The sequence below is a fragment of the Felis catus genome, chromosome A3 (assembly GCF_018350175.1).
Source record: "Felis catus isolate Fca126 chromosome A3, F.catus_Fca126_mat1.0, whole genome shotgun sequence".
Taxonomy (NCBI): Eukaryota; Metazoa; Chordata; class Mammalia; order Carnivora; family Felidae; genus Felis; species Felis catus.
In genome coordinates, this window is record NC_058370.1 from 21258580 (window position 1) to 21278265 (window position 19686).

The 19686-nt window shown below is 43.1% G+C and overlaps 1 protein-coding gene and 1 long non-coding RNA gene across 8 annotated transcripts in view; one reads left to right on the top strand and one right to left on the bottom strand.

Annotated features, from left to right (window-relative positions):
* Positions 1-13193, bottom strand: part of RALGAPB (Ral GTPase activating protein non-catalytic subunit beta) — an 89039-nt gene extending 75846 nt beyond the window's left edge. For all 7 annotated transcript variants that reach the window (XM_006929759.5, XM_003983470.6, XM_019826521.3 and 4 more), the window contains exon 1: positions 13060-13193. The gene's annotated coding sequence lies outside the window, so the exon portion shown is untranslated. The remainder of the gene's footprint in view (positions 1-13059) is intronic.
* On the top strand, positions 1903-15129 carry LOC109498010. Its single transcript, XR_002740973.2, has 3 exons — positions 1903-2148; positions 2528-2572; positions 14709-15129. It is a non-coding gene; the product is annotated as an uncharacterized LOC109498010 (long non-coding RNA).
* Positions 15130-19686: the final 4557 nt, after the last annotated feature.

The following is a 19686-nucleotide window of genomic DNA, read 5'->3' on the forward strand; positions in this document are numbered from 1 at the left end:
ACATGGTGGAGCTGGGTTTGTTTCCACATCTGTTGGGTTCCAGAGACCACGTTCCTTACCATGGCATGTACTGCCTTCTTCCTATCCTATACATTCCCCCGTGAAATGATCTATGTCTACCACACACACAAAAAACTTTTAGCCACAGAAAACGTATCTGTATGAATGCAATGTAAACGTTACCATCATAAACACCATACTCACAAAGAGAATCGAGGATGATTAGTTAGCCTTCTCCAATTCATTTCTGTTTCAACTTCCATTTTCTACTTGTTCTGAAATCTGTATGCCTGGCCAGAGAGTTTAAGCAAAGTCCAGGGTACACTTAATCTTTAAAAAATTCTTCCCTTAAGCTCATTTTTCTTCACACTGGGAAAGACCAGCACTGTTAAATTTTCATCTTAAAAAACCTCATTCCAGCTCAAGTATCAGTGTTTTTCCAAAGGATATGGCATTTGAGAATTACAGGCCTGAAGAACGAAGATTAAACTCCCTAGCATGAAAGTCAAAGTCATTCATAGACTGGTCCCCAACTACCTTTCTTTCTCCTTTCCATACAGAGGAACCTACCACCTCCACCTCCCCTCTTGCATACCCTCCCAACCCCAGTCTTCTCAGCTTCTTTTTGGAATCTGATGGACCCTGGGCCCAGGTACTTTTCAGCAACCCTATGAGGTCTGATGTTCTCCTCTGACCAAGAGGCCCTGAACACGGGACGGCAAGAGAGTCAGACCAGCATCTAACAAGGTACCTACAATTTGAAGGAAGGCTGGATTCAACTATTACGACTGTCTCTGCTTCCTCAGGTTTATAAGGGATTCCCCCAAGGATATTCCGGTGTTCTTCCTCCCTCCCCCCAAAATAAACACTCTCAAAAATGGAAGGGGAAAAAGGCAAAGTTCTGACAGGGAGCCATCTCCATCAGATGATAACTTTTTTTCCCACACCACACATTTTCCTCACCTTTTTAAATCAACACGTACATACGTGCATATGTATATACAATATAATATACACACACTATACATACAGCCCCTTACATAAATACACAAGAATATTAGACTACAGAGAGGTTTTGTTTTAATTTTTTTTTTAATTTTTTTTTAATGTTTATTTATTTTTGGGACAGAGAGAGACAGAGCATGAATGGGGGAGGGGCAGAGAGAGAGGGAGACACAGAATCGGAAGCAGGCTCCAGGCTCCGGGCCATCAGCCCAGAGCCTGATGCGGGGCTCGAACTCACAGACCGCGAGATCGTGACCTGAGCTGAAGTCGGATGCTTAACCGACTGAGCCACCCAGGCACCCCTGTTTTAATTTTTTTTTAATGTTTATTTATTTTTGAGACAGAGAGAGACAGAGCATGAACGGGGGAGGGGCAGAGAGAGAGGGAGACACAGAATCTGAAGCAGGCTCCCGGCTCCAAGCTGTCAGCACAGAGCCCGACCCAGGGCTCGAACTCATGAACCCACAAGATCGTGGCCTGAGCTGAAGTCGGATGCTCCACCAACTGAGCCACCCAGGCGCCCGCTTTGTTTTAGTGTAGTGGGTTTTTTTTTTACCTTTTTCATTTTATTTAGCTTCATTTCCTGTCCAAATGATTCACTTCCCTGGATAGATAATCCATGTTAACAACCTAACATTTCCTCTTGTATTTGCTCTACCCTAATTCAATCACATCAAAATAATTTATATACTTGCATAGATAGGGACTGTATACTTCTCTACATCTGTGGGGTTTTTTTTTTACATTCAACAATGCCTCATGAATATCTTTCCAACTAATAATAAACTCATTTTAATGACTGTGTAACATTCCATGGCATGGGTGTGGTATAACTTATCCAACCAATCTCCTAATAATGTGTGTTTACTCCATTTCCCATTTTTTTGTCACCAGGAAATGATGCAATAAACACGCTTGTTCATATAAACAGTGGCCTTTTAACTTCTATGGAACAAGTTCCCAAGAATGAACTATTGGATCAAAGAGCATTTGTTTTTAATGTTAATAGGTCTTGCCAGATTGCTTCCCCAAAGAAGCTCTAACAACCAACTACATTAGGAATGGATGAGAGCCCTTCCCTGTTCCCACTCCCCACCTCCTGCCAAGGAGTACTTTCCTTTTCTTTCTTTGCCAACGTGATAGGTATGAAGTGAGACTTCATTGTTCTAGTCATATATTTACGTTTTATAGCTTCTAGGTTTTTTTGTTGTTTGTTTTTTATTTTAGAGAGACAAAGAGAGTGAGCGGGGGAGGGGGGCAGAGAGAGAAAGAGGGAGAGACTCTTAAGCAGGCTCCATGCTCAGCACAGAGCCTGCCGTGGGGTTCAATCTCACAACACTGGGATCATGACCTTAGCCAAAATCAAGAGTTAGATGCTCAACTGACTGAGCCACCCAGCCACCCCTATAGCTTCTAGTTTTGAGTCTGGCTTCGGTGGTTTCTCCCTCCCATCTCCTCTATCAGTGTTTTTCAAACGGTGGGTCATGAAATAAATGTAATGGGTAATACTTTTTGTTTTCAGTTACATGGAAGAAGATATACAACAAAGGTACCGCACATAGTAAAGGTAAGCAAGGTTCTGTGAAATTTGTTTCACCTTCCGTATACTATATTTGGGGTCACAGTGTAAAATACATTTACTATGGGTCTAGGTCCAAAAGTGTGAAAGCATAACCCTAAAGTGTATATGCAGTCTCCTAGATTTCCCACAAGACAATTGCTTATTTCTTCACACTTAAATTTTATATTCATCTGGAACTTACTTATATAAGTAGCTTAGGAAAGGTGCCATTTATTGTCTTGTAAATGTACAGTTATGCCATCATCATCTGTTAAAAATACACCCTTTCCCAATGAACTGAAATACCAATTTTTCTACACTAAATCCTCATTTATATAGGCTCTATTTATGTATCTGTTTGTCTGTTTGTCCATTCCTATGCCAATGCCATAATGACTTAAATTTGGTTGCTATACACAATGTTTTAATATCTAAAAAGGAAGCCCCCTCCACCTCCACTATTCTTTTTCAAAGCTTTATTGAGTATTCTCAGGCCAAATTATTAAATACGTATTCTTCTATATAAAATTTAAGATGATTTTATACGATCCAAAAAAAATAAACAAACCTTGTTAGAATTCTAATTGAAATTGCTTACTCCGCCTCCCCAGCCTTATCTTCTATGAACACTTTCCAACATGTATCCCTTCCCCCAGCTAACACCACAAATGATGATCACTCAAACCCAACAAGTTTTTTCATACCCTGTGTTACTGCCTGCACTACTCCCCACTAACTGCACGGCCATGCCCCACCTCGATCCTAGTACTTAGGAAGTACTACTACTCCTTCGAGGAACAGCACAAACGTCCTCCCTTTGGTAAGCCTTTTCTTTACTCCCCAAATCAACCCTCCTCCTTGTGTCTATTACAGGCTGTTCATACCAAGCCTCACATTAACTTATTTGTTAGCCATGTAAAGATCTCTTCACCACAAGAGTGTCAGCCTTTTTTGAATGGAAACCTCACTTCCTAAATCTTTAAATAGTTCCTGGCATGCAGTAGATACTACATAAATGTTTCAGAATGTCAAGGTTTACCAGTGGGAAACAGGGAGACTTTAGAAAGTTCGCTTTATTCCACTGAGGTATGTCAAAAATTTTGCATGTCGTATACAAATAAAATTGGAAGATGTCCATTTGTTTTATGCTAATTATTAGTTTTTTTAAAGTAGTTAGGTGGTTTCCAAATATTTAAAGAATATCTAAATATTTAGCATACATTCCAGACAACACACTATTGGAGAGAAAAAAATATTTTAAGGCAAAAAAAAAAAAAAAGGCAAGCTAGTTTTCAAACTCCATTGCGTACACAAGAATCATGGGGCTGGGGGAGGGTGCAGAATCTGTGTAGCTCCAGATCCTATCACTAGAAACTGAAATTCTGTACAGATCTGGACTGGGGCCTGGGAACATGCATTTTAAAGACATAGCTGCTATCCCTTCCAATTCTGAAAAAAAGACAGGAATATCATTCTTTAAAAACACACTATGAAAGACCAAGGCTATTAAGCTTTAAGGCTTAATAGCTCTTAAATTTTTAAAAACTTACAAATAAATTTAATGTAAGAAATTCTAATTCTTTAAATGCATTAATATTTAAATGATTAAACGTCAGAAAATGAAATAAGTGCTTTCAAGAAACATGTAAAGTAGAAAGGATACAATGAAAAAGTTGAACTTAACTATTAAAATGTATCTAATAGAAAAAACATGCTAAACATTAACAAAATACACAAAAAAATTTTAAGACAAAGATGTACACTATAATTACAGGCAAATTAAATAAAACAATGAAGAGAAAATATATATTGGAAATAAACATGAATTTAAAAAAAAACAAAGTAAAGCAACAAAGATCTCGTTTCGTACCTATTAAACTAGCAAAACAAGTGATAAAACTCAATTCTGATTAGGAGGTAAGGCCAACAAGACACACTCAAGAATTTAGGTCAATGGTTTTCAACACAAAAGAACTGCCCCCTAGAGGGAATTTTGGAAATATTAAGTGCACTTCTGGTTAACAAAATGATTGGGGCGTGCTATTGGTATTCATGGGCAGGGCCAGGAAATCTAGACATTCTGCAATGCAGGAGACAGTTCTGCACAATGAACAATTATGCTACTTTTCACACGACTGTCAAATGCCTGCCAGAAAATCATTCTGTCCTTAAATGTCTAAGCCTGAAAGTGTATACAAAAATACAAAATATTTTGTGCTATTTTAACATACACTGAGTTTTCCAGTAATGCAATTAACCACGTAAACTGAGAAAAGACTGAACCATATTTTGTCTAGAACCTTACCATACCAAGAACTGTTAACAAAAGAAATAAAAGAATTGTTGCCCGTTTCAGAAAAATCCCATCACCAGAGGCTATGCCACTTGTGGTATCTGCTGCTATCAGCACAATCACAACTACATACACACTTATGTAGCCCTTATTTCAAAATGTCAAACAAGAAAATATAGTCTCTTTAATAAATGGTGCTGAGAAAATCGGATAGTCACATAAAAAAAAAAAATGAAACCACCCCTATCTTATACCATTCATAAAAATTAACTCAAAATGGACTAAAGACTTAATTGTAAGAAATGAAACTCCCAGAAGAAAACAAAGGAAAAAAGCTCCTTGACATGGTCTTGGAATTGGATTTTTTGGAAATCATAGCTAACGCACAAGCAATGAAATGAAAAATAAGTCAGACCACATCAAATTGAGAAGCTTCTGCACACAAAAGAAACCATCAACAACCTATTGAATGGGGAAAAAATATCTGCAAATCATGTATAGGATAGGGAGTTAGGGGCGCCTGGGTGGCTCAGTTGGCTGGGTGTCTGACTTCGGCTCAGGTCATGATCTCACAGCTCGTGAGTTCCAGCCCCACGTCGGGCTCTGTGCTGACAGCTCAGAGCCTGGAGCCTGCTTCGGATTCTGTGTTTCCCTCTCTCTCTCTCTCTCTCTCTCTCTCTACCCTTCCTCCACTCATGCTCTGTCTCTCTCTGTCTCAAAAATAAACAAACATTAAAAAAAAAAAAAAGGATAGGGGGTTAATGTCCAAAACATATAAAGAACTCATACAACCAACAGCAAAGAAAACCAAATAATCCAATTAAAAATGGGCAGGGATGGGGCCCCTGGGTGGCTTAGTCGGTTAAGTGTCCAACTTAGGCTCAGGTCATGATCTTGCAGTTTGTGAGTTCAAGCCCCACGTCGGGCTCTGTGCTAACATCGCAGGGCCTGGAGCCTGTTTCGGATTCTGTGTCTCCCTTTCTCTCTCCCTCTCTCTCTCTTGCTTGTGCTGTCTCTCTTTTTCTCAAAAATAAATAAACATTAAAAAAAATTTTTTTTTAATGGGCAGGGGGCACGTGGGTGGTTCAGTTGTTTAAGCATCCAACTCTTGATTTCAGCTCAGGTCATGGTCTCGTGGTTCGTGAGTTTGAGCCCTGCATCAGCCTCTGTGCTGACAGTGTGGAGCCTGCTTGGGATTCTCTCTCTTTCCCTCCCCTAGCCACTCTCACTCTCTCTCAAAATAAATAAATAAACTTTCAAGAATGCAATCTTGCCATTTGCAACTATGTAGATGGAACTGGAGGCTATCAGGCTAAGTGAAATTAGTCAGAGAAAGACAAATATCATATGACTTCACTCATATGAGGACTTTAAGAGACAAAACAGATGAACATAAGGGAAGGGAAACAAAAATAATACAAAAACGGGGAGGGGGACAAAACAGAAGAGGCTCATAAATACGGAGAACAAACAGGGTTACTGGAGGGGTTGTGGGAGGGGAGGACAGGCTAAATGGGTGAGGGACATTAAGGAATCTACTGGAATCATTGTTGCACTATATGCTAACTAATTTGGATGTAAATTTTTAAAAATAAAAAATAAAATTAAAAAAAAAATTAGCCTGTAACCCAGAAATGACCATTATTAACTTATTGATGTATATAAACTGTCACATTTCTTAAATCCACATATATGCATATTTCCTCAGACTAGATTCCTAAGCTAGAAGCGTTGATGCTGGATCAAATGTAGTATGCGTCTTCTAGCTCTTTGAAACGTATTTTCACAAGCCTTTTAGGAAACTACTATTTAGCACCCACCAGCAGGGCAGAGAGTACCAGTTTCCCAGGGCTCTAACCAACACTGGGTATTGTAATTTTTAAAAATATTAATTTGATAAGTCTGGCATTTTGTGATCATTCCTTGATTATGAATAAAGTTTAGTATTAAGGATAAATAAACACTAAACTTTAAAAAGGAAAGAAAGAAAAATGGGCAAAGAATCTGAATAGACATTTTTCCAAAGAAGATCTATGAATGGACGACAGGTACGTGAAAAGGCGCTCAACATCATTAGTATCAGGGAAATGCAAACTGAAGCCACAATGAGACCCCACCTCATGCCTGTTGAAATGGCCATCACCAAAAAGACGTAATAAACACTGGCATGGATGCCAAGGAAAAGGGATCATTGTGCGCTGTTGGCAGGACTGTAAACTGGTGGAGCCACTACAGAAAACAGCATGCAGGTTCCTTAAAAAATTAAAAAAGAATTGCCATATGATCCAGCAATTTCACTTCTGGGAATATATCCAAAGGAAATAAAAATACTAACTCAAAAAGGTATCTGCACCGCCACATTCATAGCAGTGTTAATACATGGAAACAACCTAAGCATCCACTGATGAATGACTGGATAAAAAAGTTGGGGGGGTGGGGGAGGGTGTATGTGTGTGTGTGATGGAATATTATTCAGCCATAAAGAAACAAGAAAATTCTACGATTGGCAACAACATGGATGGACCCTGAAGGCATCATGCTAGGTGAAATAAGTCAAATACTTTATGATCTCATTTATATGTGGGATCTTAAAAAACAAAACAAACAAAAAAAACCCACAAAAATCATAGAAAGACATTAGATTTGTGGTTACCAGTGGTGGGGGATTTGGGGAGGGGGAACTGGAGGAAAGTGGTCAAAAGGTACAAACTTCCAGTTATAAGATAAATAAGCACTAGGGATGTAATGTCCAACATGATGACTATAGTTAACACTGCTGTATGAGATGCAGGAAAGTTGCTTAGAGAGTAGATCCTAAGAGTTTTCACCACAAGGAGAATCTTTTCCCTTTTACCGCATCTATAGGAGATGATGGGTGTTAACTAAACCGATTATGGTAAGCTACAGGCAAGATATTGAGGAAGTTCAGAGGACAAAAGATTACTTTTGATTCAAAGAAGGGCTGAGCTGGAAAACAACAGGATAAGATCAGGGAAGAATGAACTGGGTACTGAAGGAAGGTTACAATTTTAACACATAAGAAAATTAAGTGAGTAAGAGTGACAGCAAAAAGAGGCAGATAGAAAAGAAAAATATGTAAGAGGAAGGGCAGGGCGCTTGTTTCAAGTAGCAAAAAACAGCACCAGAAACTAAAAACCCAGAGTGGCAGGAAAAAAAGCTAGATGTACAAGGGGTAAGATTTCAAAGATAAACAGGGACGGATTTTGAAAGAGTATGAATGCTACGATTGGAGATTTGTAATTAATTTAGTAAAAACTGGGGGCGGAGAAAGAGAGGATGGTAACTTTATCATAGAAATGATACAACAGGAACTGAATTCCCAGTAAAGAAATTTGGTGTAAGTATCCAAGACAAGCTGAAGGGACAGTAGAAAAGTAAACTCCAGTGTGGCTTATATACTGAGGAGCGGGAGGGAGGAAGGATGGGGACGAGGCAGGGAGGACATGCTGAAGGGCTCTGACTGCTATGTCAAGGATCTTGTGCCTCCTCCCCAGACAGGCTCGGTCAGCTATTAACCTGAGCTGCTAGCAGAGAAGTCTCTACCTCCATACTCCAGAAGTAAGTACGACAGGAGGAGAGAGATGATGACAGTGCTCCCCTGCAGATCACTTAGTGCCGTCCAACTCTACATTTGTCCATTTTCTAGGTAATCTCTCTGAGGTTTCTATTATCAGGCAACTGTGTTCTGGTAACAGCTCATGGTTGTTGGTACTACCACAAAGTAACACGAAGGTTCTAATTGACAGATTACCAAAATGACCGATATGTTGGTGCTGGTAGACACACTAAGACCACAGCCTGACATTAACTGTATCAACTGACTCTATCAATATTTATTACAGGTGTATGCCTGTATACAAGGTGTATGCCTTCTATACACCATGCACAGAGAATAATAATAATGAATAAATAAGATCCCTGTTCACAAGAAGCTTCAAGTCTAATTACAGAGATCGATTTTTAAAAACTTCATAAAGTAAATCCAGACATCAGTTATTTCATGAAACAAACATTTATTCAACGCTTGCTACATGTCAGATATCGTCCTAGGTGTGCGGTATGCAGATACAAACAGGACACAGTGGCTGCACAAGGGAAGATTTCATAACAAGGAAGACAGAAGAATCTAGGACAACACCGGCACACCATAGTATTCAACGTGAATAACTGACGTGATGAGTTAGGAGGCCAGCATCATACAGGAAAAAAACCACTAGAGATCTGGCTTGGTAACAGTGCACCTTTGGAAAACTGATCATTTTGAAAGAGCTTTCACATGTTATTTCATTTTATTCCAATAACAAGCCTACAAAGTTAAGGAAGACAGATGTACTAGATGCTAGGAGAGAAAGCAAGTAAGGCTAGAACTTGCTCAGAGTCACAGCAAGTGACAGGAGAGCTGGGATAAGAAACTCTACCTCCTGCTCTGAAGTCCAATGCTTGTCCCTTTTGTTCTGACTCCATACCTCACCATAATGACCTTGGACAAGTCGCCTGGCACTTCTCTGTCATAGTTTCCTCGTCTGCAAAGCAGGGAGAACACCCGCAGTACCTACCTAAAGTACTCCAGGGAAGAATCAAATAAAGCGATACAAGTCAACATACTTTGAGATGTACAAAGGCAAGGTACATATTATCAGCCATGCTTTGTTTCTCTTAGGAAAAACAGGGAACAGGGTGCCAAAACACTGAGTAAACAAATGAACCACGCTAGATTTTAAGGCACACAGTGCTCTCAAGGTCATCCATATAACTTTATGATGAGTAAAGACAGAAGGATTATAGTTCACGTTTCTGCTGTAGTCCCATTGACCCTAAAAGGCAAATATCAACCAAGTTAGGTCACAAAGGAATGTATTCACCTATATACCAGATTCTACTGGGTATCCTATCAAATACCCGAAAGAAAGGTTGTGCCTGTATTCCTCCCTAAAAGTGTAAACAAGTAGCTTTTGCTAGTCTGTTTAAAAGAAAGAAAGAAAGAAAGAAAGAAAGAAAGAAAGAAAGAAAGAAAGAAAGAAAGAAAGAAAAGGGAAGAGAAAAGAAAACAAAAGAAAAGAAAACAAAAGAAAAAAGAAAGAAGAGAAAGAAAAGAAAAGAAGTATGAATACTATGAATCCCCTGCCTGCCCCCACCGGTACCACCACAGGTCTCATCCTTCATACCTCAGACCTGCTCTGCCCAATACAGTAGCCATACCCACATGTAACCACTTAAATTTAAATTAAATTAGAAATCAGTTCCTTATCTACACTAGCCACATTTCAAGTGCTCAAAAGTCCCATGTGGCTAGTGGCTACTACACTGGACAGTGCAGATACAGAACAGTTCTATCAGGGTGCCTGGGTGGCTCAGTTGGTTAAACATCCAACTCTTGATTTCGGCTCGGGTCATGATCTCATGGTTCACAAGTTTGAGCCCCGTACTGGGCTCCATGCTGACAGTGCGGAGCCTGCTTGGGATTCTGTCTCTCCCTCTCTCTCTGCCCCTTCACTGCTCACTCTCTCTCTCTTTCTCATAATAAATAAATACTAAAAAACAAAAACCAAAAAGTTCCAACATTGCAGAAAATTCTACTCGACAGAGCTGCCTTAGATACTATTTTTTAAATTTTTTTTTTAATGTTTATTTATTTTTGAGAGAGGCAGAGACAGAATGAGAGTGGGCTAGGGGCAGAGACAGAGGGAGACACAGAATTCAAAGCAGGCTCCAGGCTCCAAGCTGTCAGCACAGAGCCCGACGCAGGGCTCGAACTCACAAGCCGCCAGATCATGACCCAAGCCCAAGTCGGACGCTCAACCGACTGAGCCACCCAGGCGTCCCAGATACTATTCTTTTTATTACAACTCTAACTAGACTACAGATTCCTTGAGCACAGGAGCTGCGTCGTATTTATCTTGGTATCCTCAGTATATACAGCAAAGTACATGTTACACGCCAAGCATTCACTATACATCTAAATGAGGATCTCAAACACAGCAGACTACAGTCACTTCCCCCATCCCCAACATACATGTGTGTACACACACACACACACACACACACACACACACACCAATAACAAATAAGACATCCTTTCACTGTGGAGGATGGGGGTGGAAGGAAACACTACGTCCAGAGGAAAGAAGCTGAATTCTGAGTCCTTGATGTGCTAGAACCCAACCATGAAATCTCGGGCAAATTACCTACTTTCTTCACCTACAAAAACTTTAAATTAAACTCTAAGTACCTTAAACTTTAATCATCTTCTATCAAATAAAATCATGTATTCTATCCAAAACATTTTTACACATGTCAGAAAACACACCTGCTCACACTGGTGAGGATCTCAAACAGAATCCATTTCTAAGTCTCAGGCTACCTTGATTCAAGTCACTTTTGGTCTTTAACTGATCATGTGGAATTTTTCACCTTTACTTTGGATATCAACTACAGAGTTAAACCTCAGGCTTAAAGACTGAGTTTCTTCCTTGTGTTAAAGCCAGAACTGGATACTCTGTCCATATCTGATCAGAGAGAACCAAGGGCAAGTTGCTTTAGTATCTGAATTTAACAAGAATTGTCCCATCAGTTTCCATATTAGCCTCAGCCTAAAAATTGACAGAAGAGTACAAAGTTCAACCAAGAGAATCTTTCTACAACAATCCTTATCCTGTAAAGAATATCATTATACACAATGTGTATATTTTCATTCAGTCCACATACTTCACCATACTTAACTGCTATTAAAAAAATTGTCCCCAAACCCCTGCATAATGACCTTCACACACATATTCACTCACTCCCTTTTATAAAGTTTACATGGCTTAAGGACCAGCCAAGAACAAATACAATCTGAATTACTACCCTGCCTTTCTTTAAAATCTGTAAATATGCTAGGCCATAGCAGCTCAGGCATTCTGCAATGAAAATATACTAAGTTACTAAAACCGGAAGGAAAAGCTATGTGCACGTGTGTATGAGAGAGAAGTGCTGGAGAGGGGACAAAGCATGGAAGATAGCCTAGGCAGAAGAACAGCCTGTGCAAAGATGACCCAGAAGTTAGAGACACTAGACCTGTGAGTACTGTACGCCCAGGAAAACTACAAACTGACAGCTTTGCATGAGATGTATACACTTTAAAGGCACAGCAACTCAGAAACCCTGCAAAGAAAGTCACCTTCCACCCCCAACTGGCTTTCACAAAGTGGAGTCGTCACTGGGCCCAAGGATAAGATGGATCTCTGCAAGTGGAACTTGCATTTTTAACAAACTCCCAGATGATTCTCCTACACAGTGAAACTGGAGACACAGTGCAATGTCTTCTGAGATGCAGGACTGCCCATCCCAGCAGTTCCCAAAGTTTGCTACACACTGGAATCACACGTGGCTCCTTAAAAAATACTGACGTCTAGGTCCCCTCACGTCCACCACCCCCCCCCCACCCCCCAATTCTGATTTAATGGCCTGGATGTGTTGCCTAAGCATCAGGAATCTTTAAAGGCTGCCCCAGGTGACTTTAACGTGCAGCAAAGTTGGAGAGCCACTGACCTAATTGTTAAGAACTTGACTCTGGAGTCAGGATGCCTGGGTCCAAATCACCAGCTATGTGACCTTGGACAGGTAAGTCACCAAACCATTCAGAGCCTCAGTTGCATCGTCAGTAAAATGGGGATAAGAACCCTACCTTACAGGGTTCTCCTGAAGTTAGACGTGGTGAACGTAATGGCCTGGCACAAGGCCTGGCGTATAGTGAGCGCTTAACCAGGGTAAGCTGTTTATTCTCGTTATTAACTCTTCCTCATCCGACTGTCACTGTGCAGCGGGCAGCATCGCCTCCACAGGGCGGCAGCAACTCGAGCAACCCTTCTGCTGGACCAAATTCCTCGCTAGAGTTGTCTAGCTCCGCTCCAGACCCGCCCCCTCCCCCAGGTTGCCAGGAGAGCGCATCGCCCGACCCGGGCAGCTCCCAAAGGCTAGACCCGGTTTGAACAGACCCGAAAGAAACCGCCGACTCGCCGCGGAGTCAGGGCCAGGCTCCGCCGGACCCCGCGGGTCCCCCGAAAAAGGCAGAGACGTGCTTCCGAAGGCAGGGCCCTGAGGGCACCCGGGCCCGAGAAACAGATTTCGCCGTCCCAGGACCGCCCGGAGGGGAGGGGAGGGGAGGGTCCGGCCGCGACGGGGAGGGCCGCTCGGTTACCTGAGGCGACGGGCGGGGCCCGCATCGCTGGGGCGGGCGCCGCCGCCGCCGCCGCCGGCCGCACTCGGCCTTCCGCCTCACGCCACCCGCGCCATAGTGCCGGCGCTTTCGCTGCCCTGGCCGGCTGTCCTTAGGCGGTCGGTCAGTCCACCCGTCAGCGGCTCTCCGAGGGCGCCCGGGGACGACGAAGGCCGGTCGGGCCGGCCGGCTGGGCTCTGCTCTGGCAACTTCCGACTGCCAGGGGCGGCAGCGTCAAATAACTCCCCGAACCGAGCGGACCACCGCGCGTGCGCGGCGCGCCTGATCAGAGCCTTCTGCCGGTCCGAAGCGGCGGCGTCAAATAATTCCCAAGACACGGAGCCGGAAGCTGCGCGTGCGCAGCTATCCCAGATGGCCGCGCGGGGCATATTCCCTCCTCCCTTTCCGGAGCAAGTGGAGTGGGAGGAGTGAAGTGACGGCTGCGCCTACCTTATCTCAATGCCGCGGAGGGGGCGCCGCACCTGCGTCCCTGTGCATCGATCCCGACTTTGCGTGTTTTCTGTGCGGACGGAGGAAGGGGTTTCTCTGCAAGATTCTGGCTCCCACCCAGGTTCTAGGAGTTTCTCACATCCTACCATTACAGCACCCTTTTTTTGAAATGTTGCCCTTTCCCCGCCGCCCCTTTATTACCTGGGCATAGCATTAATTATGAGAAATGCCCTCAATTCCAGGCCAGGTGCAGATTACTAAAATGAATCAGACATCAGATTCAGAGCCTCTCGTTAAGGAGCTGAGTCTGATATAGGGGATAAGACATAAATAGTAATAATAATAGCAGGAGATACCGGTTTGAGCACCTACAGTGCACCACACATTTTGTAAACAGTTCCACTTTCAGTATTTTGGTTTCAGCTTCAACGAAGAAAGTAATAAGTAGCCTTAGAGAGGTACAGCTCAAGTGCCTTGGGAGTGTAAAGGGGGAAACTTGGGCTGAGAGAGAAGGGAGGCCCTGGTCTTGAGACTGTCCTTGATATTCAAAGAAGACAGGGTCAGGATGTTGAGTAGTACTGAAGGGAAGGTTGTCTGAAAAGAGCGGAAGAGAGCAGAGAAAATGCTGACTCCTCCTTACCTTCTGTTAGAAGAGACCACGGAGGGGGCGCCTGGGTGGCGCAGTCGGTTAAGCGTCCGACTTCAGCCAGGTCACGATCTCGCGGTCCGTGAGTTCGAGCCCCGCGTCAGGCTCTGGGTTGATGGCTCGGAGCCTGGAGCCTGTTTCCGATTCTGTGTCTCCCTCTCTCTCTGCCCCTCCCCCGTTCATGCTCTGTCTCTCTCTGTCCCAAAAATAAATAAAAAATGTTAAAAAAAAAAAAAGAGAGACCACGGAGGAAGGACAAGGGAACTGATATTCCAATAAAAAGGATGAAAGAGAAGTGTTTCCTCAAGACCTTGCCCCCCACCCCCACATCACCCCCACCCCCACATCAGGAAAGTTCTTAGAGGCAAGAGGAACAAGGAGAAAGAATGTTCCAGGATAGGAATGGGGCTATATCCAGGACACTTTGTTGATCAAAGCAATACACTTCAATTAAACACAGCGTGACAAATATCTTAAGAGGTTCATTCAATATCCCAACCACTTACCACTTATCCCTTGCCTTTCTAAACTACAGAGGCTGGAAAGCAAAGCATAGAGTTCCCAACCTCCCTTGCAGCTAGGAGTGGCAACGAAACCAAGCTCTGGCCGATAAGATGTAGACAGAAGTCTGAAGGGAGATCCTCTCTTCCAGAATAAAAAGGAAGTCTTTGGAGACACCTGTGACCTTCCCCTTCCCCTGACTTCATTCATGGAATTGAGGCACGACACCTGGAGGTGCAGCGGTCATCTTGAGACCACGAGGAGGACTGTGCTAAGGAAGGTGGAACAGAAAGATAAAAGAAGCCTGGTTCTTGAGGATATACTCAAGCAGCCGCACAAACACTGGACTCCCTTCTTGTTTATGAGAGGGGGAAAATCTTATTTAGACCACAGTTTGTTGAATTTTATGTTACTTTCAACCAAACACATTTCTAATAAATATTGAATACCTCTAAGTGAAAGGTGTTGAGTGAAAGAATATATATATCCATTTTTTTTTTAACATTTTTATTTTATTTTTGAGACAGAGAGAGACAGAGCATGAATGGGGGAGGGTCAGAGAGAGGGAGACACAGAATCTGAAACAGGCTCCAGGCTCTGAGCCAGCAGCACAGAGCCTGACGCGGGGCTTGAACTCATGAACTGCGAGATCATGACCTGAGCCGAAGTCGGCCGCTTAACCGACTGAGCCACCCAGGCGCCCCTATTTCCATTAATTTTAATGGGAAAAAATATGTTCAATTCCAACCCAAGATACCTAAATATTTTAACAGAAAAATAGATTAAAGGAATAATGCAAACAAAAATTACATAAGCAATAAATAATTTCAAGTTAAGAGTAGGGCTTTTACATAAAATACAAAGGGTAAGGACCATTGTACTGGTCAGGAAGATAAGATATAATATTAGGCAGGGGGTGGTGGAGAAAAGATGTAAGAGAGTCATTCCTCAAAAGTAACATATTTCTACACCTTTTTCTTTACCAGTTTTTTAAATGTTTGAGGGCTTCACTTAAATCAATGTAAAGTTATAGCGTGCACACACGCACGAACACCTGAGGCGGGGGGGAAAGACTAAACGTGAGAATACTTTGAAACATGTCAGGCAAGTATGCACACACAATAGACTGAAGAAACATGAAACCCTATACAGAAGGAAACTTTATGGTTTCTCTAATTCACACTTGTTCCACATCCTAATTTCTAACTAGAAGAGTAGAATAAATTGGGGGAATGTCTTCATCTGAAACTGTTATGTCAAAATGTAATTTTGTATTGTGTTCTTATTTATTGTGTATTAAAAGGCATTGCAGGGGCGCCTGGGTGGCGCAGTCGGTTAAGCGTCCGACTTCAGCCAGGTCACGATCTCGCAGTCCGTGAGTTCGAGCCCCGCGTCAGGCTCTAGGCTGATGGCTCAGAGCCTGGAGCCTGTTTCTGATTCTGTGTCTCCCTCTCTCTCTGCCCCTCCCCCGTTCATGCTCTGTCTCTCTCTGTCCCCCCAAAAATAAATAAACGTTGAAAAAAAAATATTTAAAAGGCATTGCAGTCACAAAGGAAAAATGGAGTTATATTAACCTTCTTTTGGCAGACTTTTCCGCCCAACGTTGGCCATACAGATATATGTACAACTCATCCCACAGTTCTTACAATATAACCAACACTCTTCTCAGTAAAAAATGGGCTCCATGTCCCCATCCCCGCCCCTTGAGTCTGGTTGTGACTGTTCGGGCCAATGTGGCAGAAGGAATACTATGTGTCTTCTGGGACTAGCTCATCAAGAGGATACAGCTTCCATTAGTTTACCCCCCTTTTTTTTTTTAATGTTTATTTTTGAGACAGAGAGAGACAGAGCATGAATGGGGGAGGGGCAGAGAAAGAGGGAGACACAGAATCGGAAGCAGGCTCCAGGCTCTGAGCCATCAGCCCAGAGCCCGACGCGGGGCTCGAACTCACGAACTGTGAGATCGTGACCTGAGCTGAAGTCGGACGCTCAACCGACTGAGCCACCCAGGCGCCCCAGTTTACCCCCTTTTCAAATGCTCGTCCTTAGAGCCCAGTTACCATGTTGGTAGCAAGCCCAGGTCACGTGAAAGAACCGTGTGGAAGTGTTCCATCATCACATATCTGGCAACATCAAATGGCCAGATATGTGAGTGAGGAAGCCTTCAGATGATTCCAGTCCCCAGGTTTCACATCAACCTACCTGACACTAAGCAGAGCAGAGAGAAGCTAAACCTACTGAGCCCAGCTCCAAGCGCAGATTCATGGGCAAAATAAATATTGTCATTATTTTAAACCACTAAGTTTGGGGAGTAAATTGTATGTGTTCATGGCAATTAAAACACTTTCAAGGGTCATAATTGAGAAAAGTTGTTAACCGATGTACAAGAGGTATCTCATCTGTAGCCATTTTTTTTTCTTTTTCTTCCTTTTTAAAATGTATAGAATTAGCTTGGGGTAGATAATGATTGGGAAGATTCCCTTCTATTTCCCCTGAACTTAAAACAATACTGGCACAGTGTTGGTGCTCGATAAACATTTGTTGGATGGATAGGTAGGTGGATGTGGGGACAGTGGATGGATAGTGGATGGAAAATGCACTGGCTCAGCATCTAACCACTTTCTTGCTCTACTGTTAAGTCTTAGTGAATAATATCCAGTGATACCAAAGTAGCATCATTACACCTAGGTAAGAGGTCCCCTGTCCCAGGGGCACCTGCGTGGTTCAGTTGGTTAAGGGACCAACTCTTGATTTCAGCTCAGGTCTTATGGTTCATGGGTTCGAGCCCCACATTGGGCTCCACGCTGACAGTGCAGAGCCTGCTTGGGATCTCTCTCCCTCTCTCTCTGCCCCTCCCCTGCTCATTCTCTCTCTCTCTCTCTCTCTCTCTCTCTCTCTCTCTCTCTCTCTCTTTCAAAATAGATAAACTTAAAAATAAAAGAGGTCCCCTGCCCCAGACCCCGTGCCTCAAGGAGTACTTCACTTTGGATCAGTATTCCTCGAATTTTTCCATGCACCCCTCCAAGGCATAATGTCATCTTGGTAGGGTGCTCCAATCCAGACCAGGTCCCATGTGGGTCCTGTTAGCTAGAAATTTCTACCTTCAAGTTTTCTAAGCCTCACTCCAGTGGTTGGGACTGGCCAGAGCCAGGGTGCCATCCAGGCAGGGCGATGCACTCCCAGACTAGGTCCATCCCCTGTCTCATTCTTTATTTCCTCTCTTTGAAGAGCTCTTCAACCGTCTTTCTTACTACCTCCTCCTTTCACTTACGTGTGAGATTGACCAGATGCCTTGAAGAGCTCCAGGACTTACATATATGGAATCATCCTGGAGCCTCATGGCCAGTTCTGGTTCCAGGAGGACAGTCTGGCAACGAACTCACTCTTGCTAACTGGTGCAGAATTCCTTTCACCAGCTTGTGTGAAATTGGGCTGCCAAAGTGGGTTGGCAGGCTGATTTTGGTGATTCCCAGTCACACTGAAACCAGGATGAGTTTAGGATTCTGAGCTACCAACGGTCCACTGAAGATGACTGGGCTTGAGTTGCATGATGTGGGTCCAAGCGTCGGTTCACACTTCTCTGTTTGGACCATGATACCACTCGGACCTACTGCAGCCAGGGTGATGGGGGAGATGGGCAGCAGGGATCCTTTACTCTTTGCACTCTGTAGTCCCTTCCTCAGGTGGCTCTCAGGGCAGTTACCTTACCCCCTCTGGTAGGAGTTGCTGTGCCTATCTCCACCAACACGAGTACTAGCATACCGAGCATTAAATAAATGTATTAGAAAACTACAAAGTAAGTTATATTGCTTCGATACTAACAGGTTCCGGCGGGGGTGTGGGGGGTGGCGTGTGGGTGGCTCAGTCGTGGTTCAGCTTCTGACTTCAGCTCAGGTCATGATCTCACAGTCTGTGAGTTTGAGCCCCACATCAGGCTCTGCGCTGACAACTCAGAGCCTGGAGCCTGCTTCGGATTCTCTCTCTCTCTCTCTCTCTCTCTCTCTCTCTCTCTCTGCCTCTCCCCTGCTCAGGCTCTGTCTCTATCTCAAAAATAAATAAACATTTAAAAAAAATGTTGCCAGGGAATAAATCTGGTGTTCTGATTCCCTCATGGTTATGAAGGAATGCCAAAGACCAGAACGCTGGGGAGTTCTGGACCCTCTGAACTCCCGTCTACACAGGTCAATACAGGTAAGTCTCCCATATGATGGGTCACACGCTCTCTTATTGGTAGGAACTTCCCAACAAAAGCATTCAAGGTTATATTTCTCATGTACGGTTTTAGCTGCATTCCACAACTTTTGATATATAGGATTAGGATTTTCATTTCATTCAAGTCTAAGTATTCTCTCAAGTTTGTTTTATGTCTTTATGTTGTAGTCACATATTGTAGTCTATATGATTCCAATGCACTGGTATGTGAGACTTGCTCTGCAGCATGAAACATGGTCAATATTTATAAATGCTCCAAATGTGCTTGAGAAAAATATATGCTCTCTCACTGTTGGGCAAAGATTTCTAAACATGTTCTCTAAACCACGTATTACAATCAAGCCTGTATTCCAAAGACCAGAATCTTTGGAAAGGGAATAACGGTAACTTTACAGTGAAGTCTGGCAGTCACCCCTTAACCAAGTGATCAGGGTTAATATCGCTGGTGATGTCATGTAGATATCATATACCCCTGATACATGTTCAGAGGGGAACTTCACCTCTGTGATATCCTTCCCCCAAATTCTAGTCATGAGAAAACATCAGAAAAACCCAAACTGAGAGCCATTCTACAAAATGCTAACACTCTTCAAAGCCGTCAAGGTCAGGGCAAACAAGGAAAGATGGAGAATCTGTTTCAGATTAGAGGAGACGACGACCCATGATTACCATGATGACCACAGGTAACGTGGTGCTCTAGCTCAGATCCTGGCACAGAAAATGCACATTAGAGGCAAAGCTGGTGAAATCCAAAAACAGTCTGGAGTTCAGTTAATGGTAGTGTGCCAACATTAACTTCT